At 34.9% G+C, this 15,739-nt stretch overlaps 1 protein-coding gene across 3 annotated transcripts in view; it reads right to left on the bottom strand.

Moving 5' to 3' along the window:
- The window catches only part of TANC1 (tetratricopeptide repeat, ankyrin repeat and coiled-coil containing 1), a 246,801-nt gene that overhangs the window by 110,916 nt on the left and 120,146 nt on the right, over nt 1–15,739 (bottom strand). The window lies entirely within an intron of this gene.

A 15,739-nucleotide genomic window follows, 5' to 3' on the forward strand; every position in this document is an offset into this window, starting at 1 on the left:
ATATTTCAGTAAAAGGAAGGAAAAAGCAATATTTGGTATTTGGAAACACCTGAGGCTACTCATTGCCTTTAAAATAGATCTTACACAGTTGCTGCATCTGAAGTGTGTGAAAAGCAACACTTAAACATTATCAGTCATTCATAGTTTTTCAGCATCTTGATCTTTCACAGAGAAAGTTCCTGTCTATTTCATCCCATTAAGGTTTCCATTTCATATTGAGCTGCTTGCTTCTTTATATTATAACCAGTTGTTAAGGGCAAGGAGAAAAATAAAGAAGCTATGGAGGAATGGAGGGAAAAACCGTAAATGAAGGAATTTGATTTTGTCCTTTACCATGAAAATTATATTAAAGATGCATTTTCAAATGGGGGAACTGCCAAGAAATTGCAATGCAATGCTGGTTTGAAGACATTAAAAGAGAAGTCTAGAGAACTACTTTCTTTTTTTTTTTTTCCCATTCTGAGATCCTTCTTCAATGCTTTCCCCCTCTCACCTTCACTTTTTCCTTCACCCTATTCCTATCCTACTCAGAGAGAACATAGTAGCTGGTCTCTAGTAATGGGAAAGGTCAGTCTGAATAAACAATAAGCAAAGAACCACACTCAGGAAAAAGATAAGGTGCTAGGAGAGAAAAGAGTCCCACTTTATATTTCAAACGATAGACAAATAGGTCATCACCTAATTGAAATAAGTTTTCTAGCAAAACTCTCATTTCACTTATCACATTTAAAAGCTATAAGCCTATAGGGAAAATAAGAGATGACTCGTTGAATTTGTACTGTATACTTCATAAAGTATATGAAACTGGAAAATAAAAAAATATTGATGAGGTGAAGTGCCTGCCCTTAAGCAACTTGCAATCTAGGAAAATATGAAGGAAGATTATGATCCAGAAATGACAACTCTATACAGCTCTTATCTCATTTTACAAGATCTATTAAAATGATGGTCCCTCTAAGAGCACATATTTCTGAAGTTAGATTTGTAGAAGGCTTATTTTAATGTTTTTTTAAATTCATATACAACAAAATAATTGGTTCATTGTATATCAACATAATAGGATTCAAACTATATTCTTATTCTCATCGGGACAACTTATTCACTTTTTTTCCTTTTCAACTTTGTTCACTTGTTTGATAAGCTGAAGAATAAATTCCATTGATGTGTGTTTTTAAAAAACATTCAAAATAAAAACCCATCCCTTTGAAAGAAAATATAAGTTCCCAATGGATAGGTCCCATTTTTGACGTTCTATAGGGTCACTCAAACAACTATCAGTTCTACTTAAAACTCAAGGTTTTCATCAATGCTGAAAAATTACCCATGCATATATCTTGTAAATAAAAAGCTATTAAAAAAAAAAAAACTCAAGATTTTCCAATCTCAAGATTTCTTCACTCTTTCCAGAAAGGACTTTAGGGATCATTTAATTCAAAGCTTTTATTTTACAGACAAAGAAACTGAGGTCCAGAAAGTGAGTCTTCCTCTACATATTCTTAGCTGATGTTAAGGCCCTGTGAATTCTATGATCAATCCATGTGACTTCCCTAAACAAAGTCAGTGGCTTCCTAATGAGCTCTAAAATAAAATATTTATTTTCTATTTTAGCTTTAGCCCTTCACAATGATCACAACCTGTCTTTGCAGCCTCAAGAGATAATACTCCTTTTCTTATACTTTTCAACCCAATCAATTGGTCCAATCTAACTGCACTTCTCTCTCTTCCTCATATGCAATATGCCATTTCCCAACTCTGTGCCTGTTCAAAGACCATCCCCCTAGGCCTGATACGTATGTATTTCCTCCTTCCTAACCTCTTTTCCTTTAGAATTCTTCTCATATATCATCATCTTCATGAATCCAAGATTCCCTCCATCAAATGGAAGTATGCTCCCTCATTTTTAACTACTCTATATATTTGTACTTAGTAGCTTTCTATTTATGCTACACACACACTCCTTCCTATTTGAATTTCAAATTTTGCAAACAAGGATTTTTTCCTTTTATAGATATTTGTATCACTAGCATCTCACACAATGACCAGTATATAGAAAGTGCTTAATAAATATTTGGTGATTGATTTTAGAGACTTTCCTCAAATCACACAATAATAGATTTTCTAACGGTTTTGCTCTTTTACGCATATTATCTGATTTGTTTCTAATAAAAACCTCATGACAAAGTATTCAATTGGCAAAAAAGGAAACTAAAGCTTACTTGGGATCACACTCAAATGCAAGATTCAACTTCAAGTCTCTCCTAAACTCAAAGTCCAGTGATCTACATCAGAGATATGTTAACTTGCTACTGGCAAAACTTTTCATGGGTGGTCAGAACCAGTTTAAGTGTACTGAGAAATGCTTAAACAAAATAAATAAAAATACAGCAGATAAATGTTAAATTTTGGATTTCTAAGTTAATATGTAGGAGCCAGCTAGGAGGAGCTGTACTAGATGGAGTGCCAGCACAGGATTCAGGCAGATATAAGTGTAAATCAGGCCTCAGACACTTATTAGCTGAGTGATCCTGGTCAATTCTTAATCCTATTTGCCTCAATTCCCTCATCTGGAGAAGGAAATGGAAACTACTCCAATATCTTTACCAAGAAAATCCCACATGGGATCATAAAGAGGCAAACAAACAGTTAATATACAACCAGCGGGGATCTGTTTTTATTTGAGATTGACATTGATGCTCTACATCAGTCTTTTAGTTAGTTGACAAAAACTAGAACTCAGGTCCATTTCCTACTCCAAATCCAGTATTTTTTCTACTGCAAGATAATACCTTTGTTAGCTCATAATAGCTACATAATGGAATTTCAATAGAGTATTATTTCCTTAAGAAAAAAGTTCTTCAGAATGTGGAACACAACATAACATTCTCACTCTGTTGTTATTTGCTTGCATTTTGTTTTCTTTCTCAGTTTTACTTTTCCTTCCTTCTTGATCTTTCTTGGGCAGCAAGATAACTATATAAATATGCATACACATATTGGATTTATATGCATTTCAACATATTTAACATGTATTGGACAACCTATCAGCTAGGAGAGGGGTGGGGGGAAAGAAGGGAAAATTTGGAACAAAAGATTTTTCAAGGGTCAATGTTGGAAAAATTACCCATGCATATGCTTTGTAAATAAAGATAAATAAATGAGTGAATAAATAAATAAATATGTTTTTTTTTAAAGTTATTTTCTCTTTTTCAAGGAATGCCAAATCTAAATCAACAATCCTATAGCCGGAACCCAGAAGACAAAGGTAGAGAAGTTCCTTGTATGGTAACTGAAATCTTGTTTGAAATTTGGAGACCTTTTTCAAGGGCAACTTCAAAGAGAATATATTGCAATCCAGGAGGTCAGAGCTACCAATCCAGGAGGTCAGAGCTTCCTCGTTCAGGTCCAAGATAAGAAAGGGGGAAAAGGTCATCCCTTCTAAACAGTACAGAGATGTGAAGAGTTTACTTGACTACTGATTACATATGGACTTCAAAAGGTACAAATCTCATTTATTTCACTACCTAAGAAGAGTGGGACGGGCCAGACAAGGAGGAAAAAGAGAGAAACAGAAACAAAGATAATCTTAGTCAACAAAAAATAGGAGGATTGAAAGAAATTATTTCCAATTTTTTTTCATATTCTATACATATACATTTCTGCACTGGGGCTACATATAGAGAACTCTGAAATTTGCCCTTTTAAAGTAAATTAATAGACAGAGAAAGAGAATCTTTTCAACAAAAGATAGGAGGGTTGAAAAATGATCAATTTTTTAAAAAGTATTCTATATATGCATGCATTTCTGCATTGGGGCTACATACAGAGAAGTTTGAAATTTTCCTTTTTAAAGTAAATCAATTTTTAATAAAGAATTTCTTGATACCTTGAAATAGCAAAGACACTCTGGAGTTACTATAAAACCAGAGGCGAGATCCCTGCTACAAAAAGAGATCACCTAAGATTTCTTTTCATACCAAAGAATTCAGTCTTATTTATTTAAAAATGATGGATTTTTAAGCAAATAATGACCTTGATTAGGAGGCTGCAAGACTTGCCATCCAAAAATTCAGAGATTTGTATGCAACTTCCAATTAATTCCAGAAGTTAATAAACAAAAATTAGTGGATTAACAGAAAATATATCATTAGATTAGAATGAAATTTTATGGTTTTATATACTCATAGGATCATAGATTTAGAAGTAGAAGAGATTTCTGAGACCATCTAGTTTAATTCCTTTACAGATGAGAAAACTGGGTTCCAGGGAGGTTATATAGGTCGTTAAGAGTTTGGTGCTACCTTTGAATCCAGGTTCTCTGACTAGATGTAGATGGCTGGGTAGATAAGAAAGAAGACTGGAGTTCAAATCCAAAGGTAGAAACTTAATAGCTGTGTAACCCTGGACAAGTCATTTAACCTGTTTGTCTTAATGCACTGGAGAAGGAAATGGCAAACCACTCCAGTATCTTCCACCAAGAATGCCATGAACAGCATTAGTTGCTGTGGTTCATGGGTCACAAAGAATCAGACATGACTAAATAATTTACCAAGACCCAAGAGCTGGTGGTAATTTCACTGTAAGTTGTCACATGCCTCATAAGGAAAAATACTTATTCGAGAAAAAAAAAAAATACCTTCTGTATGCCCTGATCCTTAGGATATGGTTTTGAGTATCAATAAGGCATTTATTAAAAGCCTAGTGTATGAGAGAAACCAACTAGATATAACCATATTGAAGCTACAGAGGCATAAATGTCAGTAAAATGCCCTCCTTGAGCAATTGGGAACTATGCTCAAAAAGTTATCAAACTGTGCATACCCTTTGATCCAGCAGTTTTAGTGTTACTACTGGGCTTATTATCCCAAAGAGATATTAAGGAAGAGAAAGGGACCCATATGTGCAAAAATGTTTGTGGCAGCCCTCTTTGTAGTGGCCAGAAACTGGAAACTGAGTGGATGCCCATCAATTGGAGAATGGCTGAATAAATTGTGGTATATGAATGTTATGGAATATTATTGTTCGGTAAGAAATGACCAGAAGACTTCATTTGTATTTCATTTATACTTTAACATATTTTACATGTATTGGACTACCTGCCATCTAGGGAAGGGGGTGGGGGGAAAGAGGAGAAAAGCTGGAATAGAAGGTTTTGCAAGGGTCAGTATTGAAAAATTACCCGTGCATATGTTTTGTAAATAAAAAGCTATAATAATAATAAACAAACAAACAAATAAATAAAATGCCCTCCTTGAGGCTATTATGTGAAATGCTTATAGTGTTAGATATCAGTTAAGAAGCCAAGGGATCATGATATTGTGGATACCTCTACTACTTGGAAATGCAGTGAGTCAATAATTGACAACAGAACCACTCTAGGAATTTTAAAAATAAGTTCTTTTTTTTTTTTTTTAAAAGATTATTGCTGATCCAACAGTTTTTTGAATCTTCTATGCAATTGACAAAAACCCAGACCAGTCACAACTCTTCCAATGCCCTTATTATTCCACAGTTATATGTCCAATGCACTGGGCACTCTACATACAGAGTAAAGTTTTCCACATTAAATCTCCTAGATAGTTATGACTTTAGTTCTCATTTAATTTTCCTGAATTGCCAAAGAAAGTAAAATCTTAAGTGTCTAGAAACTTTTGGAGTTATTAGCTCACTCTCAAAAACTGTTCTCAAAAAGTTTTAAAACCATACACTTAGGGTTGCAGTCTTCAAGATAGCATATGTACACAGACATCTTTCTGATAGATTTAGTTGTTAGAAATGAAACAGACTGTCTGGCTGCTTCTTGGTCCAGGGTTTTTTTATTTAATGACTCCCTGTAACATTAAACCCTTGCTTAGCAACTACAAAGCAGTTAACCCAGGTCAAGATCAAGGCAAAATTAAATCATCACACAAATCCCCAGTCTTCTCTCACTCCAACTTTCTCTCTCTCTTTAAATTCTCAACTTAAACACTCCATGACCTGCTGTCTTATCCTGTGCCCTGGAACTTCAGGGCTGTTGAGATTTCTCCTTCCACCCCCACAATACTTTCTCACACATTGTGGTATATATTAATCAGATGCTCTGGCTTTCTTCCACAGCTGCCTACTTACTTAGCCCCTCTTCCCATGAATGTAAAAACATTTTTGCACACCTGGGAAAAGGAAGAGAGGAAGTTAATAAAGTAATAAACTCCCCAACTTGCCTACAGCTTGTAAGCGATTTCAAAAGATAAAATAAAATAGCTCAGATCTGTTCCAAGATGGGATTCAGGTATTGAGCAATTTTGAAGAACCAAAGGCACATTCTAATTAGAAGTTAGTTCTTGCCACCCTCTCCCCCACAAAACCTTTTATTAATGGGATTTAAAAATATACACTGTTACTTTGATTTATATGTGGTTCAAAACAGTGCTAAAGTCAGACCAATCAAAAAAGGATTTTTTCTTTTCCATGAGAGCTTAAAATAATTAAGAAAAATAAATTATTTGGACAACCACAGAGTAAAATCATTAGTATATAGACTAGAAAGGGCCAGAGAACTCTGGGAAATCCATAATCATTATTTTTTTTGTTTATCTAGCTTTTACCACAAGGTGGAGCTCCATCAATGCTAAATTTTAAACTAAATCTAAAAGGGTGTTAACACTTTACTAAAAAAAAATTTATTTTAAAAGTTTTTTGTTTGTTTTTTTTCCCCATAAACTCAGATCATTCTCCAAGCAGGTGGCAACACTACATTCAGTAGAACTATTTTAATAAACAAAAGCATCCTGATAAGAACAGTTTCAAGAATCAACAAGTTGTCAAATGACACATGGTCTAAAAACACCAATAAGCAAAAAAAATTTTGAAGCATTCAACTGGGGAAAATTAAAAGTAACTCATTTGCAGTTAGTCTAGGTTTTACCCTGGGTTTAAAAATGCAGCTTATCTGAAACCTCTTTAGCAGCTCCAGAAAAGTTATTTGTGCTTCACTGATTAAATAATAGCCAAAGGCTATAGGCTATAATAGGCTATATATGTTATGAGGGCAGCTAGGTGATATAGTGGATAGAGTACAAGGCCTGGAGTCAAGGAGACGTATCTTTCTGAGTTCAAATATGGCCTCAGATGCTTACTAGCAGTGTGATTCTGGGCAAGGCACTTAAATACTGTTTGCCTCAGTTTCCTTATCTGTAAAATGAACTGGAAAAAGAAGTGACAAACCACTTCAGTATCTCTGCCAAGAAAAATTCTATTGAGGTCACAAAGAATCAGAAGAGACCAAAATGAATGAACAACAAACAAATCTCTATACAAATAAGTAGGATATTAAGATATATTCAAAAACCTAACATCTGTTCACTGTCATTACTGTGGTATTACTGGGCAAATTAATTATGTAAAACTCCACAGGAGAAAAACTAAGACCAAAAAATTAAAGTGATCAAGATTATTAATATATAGGTTTAATAAAAGACAAAGAACCTTCTAGACATGTCTCAAAGTAGAGGGAATTACTCTGAAGATGAGCTTTTTTTTTTTTTCTTCAACTCAAGAATGTGCTTATCATCATTGCTTCTCCAATCTTTTGGGACTGAGTGCACCTATTTACAAAAAATATATTTTTTTTGAGCATGCACTTCCAATTTGTATATATTTACTTATAAAGTCATATACATAAATTACTTTTTCCAATAATTATATACAATTATGAAACTTGTACAAGGAGTAGTAAATGAAAAATAATGAAATAAAATTCTGTCCTAGAGTAAGGGAGCTACTTAAGTTTATTGAATAGAAGAGAAATTTAGTCAGACTTATAGCTTAACATCCTGGAAGCTATGGATTGGAGAGAGAGAGAGACTTGAGGAAAGGAGACCAGCTGGAAAGCTATTATTGCAAGAGTCCCAAAGAGAGACAATAAGGGCCACAAACTAAAGTTGTGGTTATGTGAATGGAAAAAATGGATGAATTGGGAGATGTGAAGGGAAAAAATGACAAAATTTAGCATTTGAGTATATATGAGGAAGAGAAGAGTTGAATTTTACATTTAGGCTGAAAAACTGGGTAACTGGAACCATTTTAAGGATGTTTAAAATTAAAGAGTAGGTTGAAGATGGGTATATGGGGAAAGAGAATAATATAGTGATATATTCCATCTATTGTAACCCAGAAATGCCTATTTTGTGGTAGTCACTCTAACCAAGCCAAAATGAAAACAGGAGAGAATGATTTTATTTTGAAGTCACTGTATTAGCATAAAAAGGGCTTAAACGCAAAAGGGCACCTGCTACAGTCATTGGGGAAAGAGTAGTTCTCAATGGTACCTGTACAGCTGCTACCACAGGCACCTAGGTATTAGTTAAGTTGGAACTTGTACAGCAGAGGGACTGGAAGAGGAGGGAATGGGGAAGTAGGTGCTACTGTGTTGGAAGTTCAAACTTTGACTATTTCTATTTGCTGTGACCTCTTCAACATTTCAAATTATGAGATAGAGATAAGATCATATTTTGTCTTCTTTTATCCAACTGCTAGATTACATACCCTTTGGGCAAGAGCCATAGTTTTCCCACTTTAGCAACAGTTGGGATAGATAATCTCAAAGTTATCTTTCAAATCTAAGGAGCTACAGTTCTAAGAAAGAAACCCTATCATATTAACTTTCTCTTACAAGTGGTTACATATTAGAAAATATAATTTGGCTGATGATATATGCAAATCTACATAAAACAGAGTTGAGCCATAACAGTCTTTCCTGCAAAAACAAAATTTTGTTTTCTCAAAATATTTTATATCCTTGCCAAAGGAAGTGCATGCACTGAAGAGAAAGCATTCAAACTTAAGAGGTAAATTTCCTTAATCATAGGACTAAAAAAAGAAGGAAGAAACCATATGCATACATGTGTATGTGTATAGTCTTTGTGTAAAGTCTCTTTCCTGACATACTTCTACTGATAATTGAGTAATTTCAAATGGGTCCTTAAATCCAAGGAAAAAATTCACCAATCACTGCTACTACCCATTTCTTCCCCTCTGAAAAGCAAAAATTTCTTTTTATAAAAACAAATGACATTTTATACTAATAAAAGGCTGATATGACATCCTCACCTCTGTTTCACAGGGCAACACAGATGGCCTATTCTATGGATTAGCTCAAGATGTATTACATGATGATGAAAATATTCTTCCATAAATAACTCACCTTTGCTGCCCTTCTCTATCACCCAGAAGAAAAAATTCTCTCAAAGCTTTTAGGTACACAGCCAACAAAGATATGGTTACTACCAAATAAAAAAGTTCTTATATTTACAATCTAAATCCATGCAACTAGATAACATACATGACTTTTTTCTATTTTTAAAGGAGCCAATTCTCTTTTAAACTTTTTAATTCCACCAACATAAACAATAAAGAAAAATAAATTGCTCAACAAAGCCTACCAACCTCCTTAGAGAAATAAGGTGTTATAGTTAATGTTATTTTCTGGTTAAATAAATGTTAGCCCCATAAGTACTACCATTTAAACAATTTAAATCCATTAAATCCATGTTTATTCAAGCAATTATTTTAGATGTCTATATGTACAATATATCTTGTTAAGACACTGACTTGCCAAAAAAAAAAACAAAAACAAAAAAACTTTCTAAAACATTTTAATGCATTTTCTTCACTTAAAATATCGAGTGTAACAATCTCAGTTAATCAAAAAGCATTTTTCAAGCCCCTACTGTGTGCTAGGTGCTGTGCTAGCAGATACTGGGGATATGAGTATAAAATAATCCCCACCCACCTGGAGTTTATACGCTATTAGGGAAAACAACAAGTAGAGATATAAGTATATACAGAATAACTATAAAAATAATGAATAAAATGAAATACAAAGTAGATAAATACAGGACAGTTTGGAAGGAAGAACAGTTGTAGCTGACATGAAAAAGGCTTCGTGTAAAGGTGACACTTGAGTTATGTCTTAAGTGAATAGAGATTCTCTGAAAAGAGACGATAAAGAGGAGGGATATTCCAGGGATGAGAGATAGCCAGTGCAAAGGCTGGGAAATGATAGGAGCTGGCAGTGTTGTGGATAAAGACTACTGAAAGGACCTATTTGGCAGGATCCCAGAAGGAACAGGGGAAGGAACAGCCAACAAGGCTGGAAAGATAAATAAGAACTAAGTTGTGCAAGATTTTAGAAGTGAAACAGATTAATTTATATTTTATCTTACAGACAACAAGAGAAAATTACTGAGGCAGCATTGAGAGGATGAGTTGGAGTGGAAAGAAATGTGAGGCAGAAAGATCAATTAGGAAGCTGCAATAATCTAAGGCAAAGGTGATTAGGGATTAAGTTACAAAGGGAGCTGTATGAGTAGAAAGAAGGGGCTAGATGAGAGATGTTTTGGTAGTAAACACAGCAAAATTTGGTAGCTAATTAGATTTGGGGGCTAAGTAGGAGTGAGCAATCAAGATTAATGACAATATAAAAGCTGAAGATGGTAAGACAGGTGTTTACTGCCTTTGACAAAAACTGGGAAGTCTGGAAGAAGGGAGGGTTTGTGGGAAAAGATAATGAGTTCCATTTTAGGTATGTGGGGATTGAGCTGTCTTAAGGTGTTGATTCATGACTAAAGTTCAAGAGAAAGAAGGGTATTAGACTGGATATATAGGGTTTTGAATTAGTTTCCAAAAGATGATATATAAACCTGTGGGAGTTGATGAGGTTACCAAGAGAATGGAGAATAAGGTTCTTACCCAGGCCATGAACTTGTTCTTTAAATGTACTGAAAACTGTATTGCAATATAATTGGTCTCCTTTGTAATCCCATTTATTTAATTTTATGCATTTAAAAACATTACTCTGAAAACGATTCCACCCTCTGAAAAGAGTTCATGACACAAGAAAGGTAAAGATTAACTGGTGTGGAGGGACAAGAAGTCTCAGTACAGAACCTTAGGGAACATCCACAGTTGGCGATCTTGATATGGATAATGAGTCAGTACAAGAGACTTAAAAGTACTACTTAAAGTAGGAGGGAAACCAAGAGAAAGTATGTCATGTAGCTCAAGAGAGTAACGTATAAATTAAGAAAAAGGAAGTCTATGATGAGCAGATTTAATGATTATGAGATTGTTGATAACTTTGGAGAAAACAGTTTCAGTTGAAGGATGACACTGGAGAAATGAGAGGAGGCTCGATGTATAAGCAGCTTTCTCTAGGAGTTTGGCTAAGAAAGAGAGAAGAAATATGAGTCTGGATTTTCATTGGCATTATTTATATAATAAATTAAATAAGATGGGTGCTAACCCATATAGACTACAAGCTTCTTGGATGACTATATATTCTATTTTTAAGAAATTTTGATATGTAAAAATCTACATTTACACAAAATAAGTGAGAGTGTAATTATTTGTAATATATAGAAGAACACTATACTTGAAACACAACTCTATTGACAAAAATTCAAGTTACACAACTTTTGAAAACTGCAGTTCCATTTTATTCGCTGGTAATATATGCAAATAGTAAGCAAAGGGTTATGAAAAAGGCCTTTGCAATAATTGTATAATCTTATTGTTGATGGAAATTATCTGATTACTGTTATGTTTCCTGGGAAGTATCTTCTATAACATAAAGATATAAAATTATAATGATGGGATTTTGGAAAACCACTCCCTGGGGAGGGTACCTGAATGAGTCAAAGAAAACCTGGGGACTTGGGTGGAGCCAATAACTTGGGCCAAGAAAGTTGTGATACCTCATCAGGCAACTCAAGACCTGTCAGTCAGTCAACCTATTTCAGTTCAGTAAAGGAGCTAAAAATTAAAGAGTAGTGCCCCTGAGAGTAATAGAACAGTGGGAGATCTAATGAGAAAAGGATCTGGAACCAAAAAGAGAATAAGAATTGTTGCTAAAGGTGGCTAGGAGATCAGAGATGGTGATACCATCCATCACAACTGAAATGACACAAAGACTACACATTAATCCTATAAAGAGTAAAAATATAGAAGTTATACCTAAAATGTAGAATTAGGCTCAACTACTTGGTAAAAAAGCCTTAAGTAAATACTATAGGTCAGACAGAGAAAGAAGGTGGGCATTCCAAAGATCCAAAAATTGATGTTTCTGGTAAGTCAGTGTCGGACTGCCTACATCTTTGGGGCCAGAAACACCTTTGGCATCTAAGGGATCCAGAATCAGGAAGAAAAAAAGACAACTATAAATTTTAGGAGAGGCTGAGAATCCTAGTAGAATAATCAACCTAACCTCCATTCCTACCCAAAAGACCAATCTACTGTACAACTCATGGAGAACTTGCGGGCTTCTGACTCAATTAAAAGACTAACAAAGTTATGGAAATAAAAGATGGAAGCTAAGAAAGATTTCTAACTTCATAATTTTTCTTTTTCTTTTTATTGTTGATATAGACTCACCCTCTCTTGCTGTTTCTTAGCACTACTAACCCCAAGAAAACCAAAAAATGGACTATGTTCTTATAATAGAAACAATGAGACAATAAATGAAAACATCTCAATCTTCCCTTAAGGTGTGCAACAACCTGGCTTTCCAAATGTTTCTCCAGCCTTAGTTTTCATTACTCCATCCTTCACACCTTTCACAGATTCTTAACCTTTTTGGCATCAAGGATAACTCTGGTATTTGGAAATCTTATCAGGCCTTTCTCACAATATCATGTTGCCTACATTCATAACTGAAGAAAATGATGAATTTCATCTAGAAGTGAGTGAAAATATCCAAACGCATAGTCTCTTGAAATATTAAGAGGTCTGTGGACCACAGGTTAATAACTGGCTCTGGACTACTAGTTATACCTCAAAAATCAACTCTACCTCTCCTGCCTCCACAAATTCACAGAAGCCATCCCCCATACTTGGAAAGGATCACACTCTTCTGTACAATCAATCACAGAACATCTATTAAATATCTATAATGTACTGGGCACCTTGATAGGTGCTGAGAATTTGCTCTCATTTGTAGAGGTAGAAGAGCATCATGGGAAAGACTGCATATATTTTCAGACTTTTTGATGAGCTTTTTTGATTTTTCTTCCTCTTTTTCTTCTTTAAAAGATGATGCTTTGCTGGATGAGATTTCATTATGGAAGGAAGAAGGAATGGTATACAAGGGGAGATTTTTGCGATGGAAAAAAACAAAAGATATCTATAAAAATGTATTTTTAAAATAGGAGTTCCAAACTTGTCTTCCCTTTCACAAAGAGTTGGACAAGAGGGAATCAAGTGAAAGCAAAGCTGAGAGCAACTAAGTCAAGATTACAGGTGGAAGTAAGGCAGGCATGAAAAGAGCCAAACTAGAGCCAAAAAGCATTCTTCAGCTGTGTGTCACAAGCAGGAAAGGTCATATGGGATTTTACCTTTACTCTAATTAGACAGACTAAAAAAAAAAGAAAGAAAGAAAGAAAAGAAAAAAGAAGAAAAAAAAACTATCCAGTCTTATTTGGATATCTGGAGCAGTTTGTTCACAATGCTTGTAATCATTCCTATGATGTCAGATTATCTGTTTTTTTTCACGGTTTCAAGATTGAGAACTGGAAGGAACCTTAGAGGTCTTTATGACAGGAAGAAACATAACTTTTAAAATCACATGTGTTTCTCTTTCATACTCACCCTGAGGCCCTTCAAGATTCTCCAATTTCTGTGTTATAATGTTATAGTAGACTCCACAAGGACCAAGGTCATCATGTGACTCTCTTGGTTAATAGTAACAGCAAATGTTGCCCCGGAGGCACCAAACCACATGTCAAATCATTTCTACCAATGAATAACTTTTCAACAATGAACTTGTTAAAAGTAGAGCCTCCTATTAAATGTTTTTTAACAGTGTCACATTACACATGATCTGAGAAAAGTAACTGAATACAAAACACTGGGGGCACTAAAGTAAAATGGACATTGGATTTAGAGTTAGAAGGCCTGGGTTCAAACCTCCCCAGAGTCAGCTCTTTGCTACTTGTGTGACCTTAAAGAAATCACTTAATTACTATCAGCCTGAGTTTCCCCATATAAAAAAATAAGCTGGTTGAATTAGCCCTCTAAGGTCTATTTTAACTCTAAAATTCTTAGGGTTTATGTTTCAAATAAAATGTAATCCCCTTCAGGGGATTTTGCCAGGATTCTTTAGTCTGCAGGTACCTCCACCAGGGCAAGTAGGTAGTGTAATGAATAGAGAGCTTGATCTGTGGGGCAGAAGTTTAAATATGGCCTCAGGTACTGACTAGCTGACCCTGTCACTTAGATCACTTAACTCTGCCTCAATTTCCTCATCTGTAAAATGACTAGAAAGGGAAATGGCAAAATATTCTAGGATCTCTAGGATCTCAAAGAAAATCCCAAATATGGGGTCATGAAGAGTTGGACATGACTGAAGTATCTGAACCACCACCACCACCTCCTCTAAACCCAGGAGGTGATTCTGACTGACTCCTCTAGACCAAAGCTTAAAATATTTTCCATTCATGATCCTTTTTTGCCCAACATTTTTACATGACCCTAAGTACATAAGTATATATAATATCTATACCAAACAATCATTTACTGATTAATAAATATGATTTCACAGTCCCCACATGCAGTTACGCATTCCTATGTGGAGTCACAATCCAGTTTAAGAACTTTTACCCTAAACTAATACTTTCCAAGCCCAGATCAAGCCTTTTGCCTTCCATTTGGCCTCTGAAGGCCTACTCCTGATTCATAGGCCCAATAAAAGCATAAAATGATCTTTCCTAAATTGGACACTCTGCCTAACAGGATTAAATGTTTCTTCTTCTTTGGCGTGTGGATTATTGAAATAGTCTTCCCATTCCCCAGTGGCACTCAGCAGTGCAGAGATCTAACCAACTCGGTTACACTGTAACCATAGGCAGATCATAAATCTCTCATTTACCTCACGTTCCCCATCTGTCTCATTTGAATGAAATATCACGGTGTACTTTTATTTCCAAATTCTGGACTTACAATCTAAAGAACTTAAGATTGATTCCATGTGATATAACTTATTAGCAGTGTGACTTTGGCCAAATACCTTCACCTTTTTCCTAACCTGTAAAATGAAGTTTTTAGATAAGATGACTTCTTGGGTTACTTCTAGCTCTAAATCTATGTATTTACAAGGTGCATTCCTACCAGACATATACTCTTAGGACAATCATATGGGTTAACACTAAAGGCATTTTGAAAACATACAAAGTGCTATGTAAATATAGAATGATAACAAAGCAAAATCTCAACTACCTGGAATTTGCAGAGGAGTTACTATACTTATTAAATAAAGCAGTCCTCCTTGGGAGGAGGGAACATCAAGGCTTCTTCCTCTGTCTGTGGGCAGCAAGGGAGACAAGATTCCTCTTTTGACAGGCAAAGAAAAAAAAATCAGCATTCTTTCTTCTCTCTCCTTCTTTCTTCCCGAAGTAACCTTAAGGCAGGCCCAACCCAGGCCCAAAAGAGTTACACATGGTCATCTTGTTTTCAGAAATAATCATGTGTGTTATATTTTAGGATTATTACTAAGGATCCTCTTCTCATTATTTGAGCCACTGCTTGTATGTTTTTAATGAGCTCCTTCTATATGGTCCATGTGTTTTGAAATTTCCCATTAAACAGCTCCCTCTCAAGTAAAATAGGGTATTCACTTAGCAAAATTCAGTCAACAAAGTATTCTTGTGGCTGATTCCATGAATGATCCATTGATGAAAATAAGTCTGGTCTTTAACAGATTTGAGGGGCT

Source organism: Sarcophilus harrisii, chromosome 3, assembly GCF_902635505.1.
Source record: "Sarcophilus harrisii chromosome 3, mSarHar1.11, whole genome shotgun sequence".
Taxonomy (NCBI): domain Eukaryota; kingdom Metazoa; phylum Chordata; class Mammalia; order Dasyuromorphia; family Dasyuridae; genus Sarcophilus; species Sarcophilus harrisii.